The following is a 1986-nucleotide window of genomic DNA, read 5'->3' as shown; positions in this document are numbered from 1 at the left end:
TTCCTTTTTAAATCACGCCGAAGTACGAAACTCCGATGCCCCTCCGCTTCCACTAATACCGCCGCGCGATAGATGCACGAATCTCCCAGCGCGGCCGCGTTACGCTCCGACTCCTTTTTAAATCACGCCGAAGTACGAAACTCCGATGCCCTCTCCGCTTCCACTAATACCGCCGCGCGATAGATGCACGAATCTCCCAGCGCGGCCGCGTTACGCTCCGACTCCTTTTTAAATCACGCCGAAGTACGAAACTCCGATGCCCTTTCCGCTTCCACTAATACCGCCGCGCGATAGATGCACGAATCTCCCAGCGCGGCCGCGTTACGCTCCGACTCCTTTTTAAATCACGCCGAAGTACGAAACTCCGATGCCCTCTCCGCTTCCTCTAATACCGCCGCCCGGCCCGCGTCCAGTTCTCCAAGCGCGGCCGCGGCTCAGGTTCCGATAGAGAATCCCCTGAATGTCGATCAACTATATTATGGTACTGGGTCTGTTCGTCGAGAGACGGCAGATACGTACTTCGAGCTTCTCGCGAAGTGTTTCAAACCAATTTGAACAATTCGCACCGCGGCTCGACGTCTTTTAAAAGACGATCCAGCTTTGCAGAAAGTTCTCCGCTTTGCGCCAGCAGCGATGTTTATCGTTTCTACTTTCGCCGTAGACTACGAAATATTGTTGGCGTTTCAGCGGCAGGACCGGAGCGAAGTACGGAGATCTTGCGAGTCCTTCGTTTTGCGCGCGACTCCTCGTTCATACCTTTGCTTTTGGACGGACGAGCCCGCGTCTTCACGGACGGATCTAGCGAGGTAAAAGGAGTGTCCGCACTCCGCTCCGAAATTGCGCTACCGCATGCGGAGACGGAAGGAGCGCTTTTATTAGATCAAAACCAACACGGGCGGCGGGGGCCGGCGGCGCCTCGCGCGTTGTCGCGTTCTCGCCGTCTAAACATAGCTCGCACGACGAATCTGAATAACTTTATGCCGATCGCACGGTCACGCACCGGCGACGCATCTTTCAAATGTCTGCCTTATCAACTTTCGATGGTAGGTTATGCGCCTACCATGGTTGTAACGGGTAACGGGGAATCAGGGTTCGATTCCGGAGAGGGAGCCTGAGAAACGGCTACCACATCCAAGGAAGGCAGCAGGCGCGCAAATTACCCACTCCCGGCACGGGGAGGTAGTGACGAAAAATAACGATACGGGACTCATCCGAGGCCCCGTGATCGGAATGAGCACACTTTAAATCCTTTAACGAGGATCAATTGGAGGGCAAGTCTGGTGCCAGCAGTTCTATGACTCGGCGGGCAGCTTCCGGGAAACCAAAGCTTTCGGGTTCCGGGGGAAGTATGGTTGCAAAGCTGAAACTTAAAGGAATTGACGGAAGGGCACCACCAGGAGTGGAGCCTGCGGCTTAATTTGACTCAACACGGGAAACCTCACCAGGCCCGGACACCGGAAGGATTGACAGATTGAGAGCTCTTTCTTGATTCGGTGGGTGGTGGTGCATGGCCGTTCTTAGTTGGTGGAGCGATTTGTCTGGTTAATTCCGATAACGAACGAGACTCTGTCCTGCTTAATAGCCGAAAGAACGCACGGAGGCGCACGCCCGGCGGCGCGCTTCGCGCGTAGTCGTCGCGGTCGTGTCGTCGTCGTTCGTTCAAACACAGGCATCTCGAAGGCCGGCGTTCCTCGCGTGCCTCCCGCGCGATCAAACGTCTCCCGGCGCGTCGTACCTCGGTGCGGCGCGTACGTCGCCGTCCGGTCGCCCAGCGGCCGCGTCGGAGCGACGGGGGACGCGCGCGTGCGACGGTTGCACGAGCGCACGGTTCTTACACTGTCTGCGGACAAACATATCTTCTTAGAGGGACAAGCGGCTCGAAGCCGCGCTATAGAGAGCAATAACAGGTCTGTGATGCCCTTAGATGTCCTGGGCCGCACGCGCGCTACACTGAAGGAATCAGCGTGTGCGCAGATAGCCCTCGGC

Source organism: Photinus pyralis, unplaced genomic scaffold (assembly GCF_008802855.1).
Source record: "Photinus pyralis isolate 1611_PpyrPB1 unplaced genomic scaffold, Ppyr1.3 Ppyr1.4_LG1, whole genome shotgun sequence".
Taxonomy (NCBI): Eukaryota; Metazoa; Arthropoda; class Insecta; order Coleoptera; family Lampyridae; genus Photinus; species Photinus pyralis.
Note: the sequence above shows the minus strand (reverse complement) of the source record.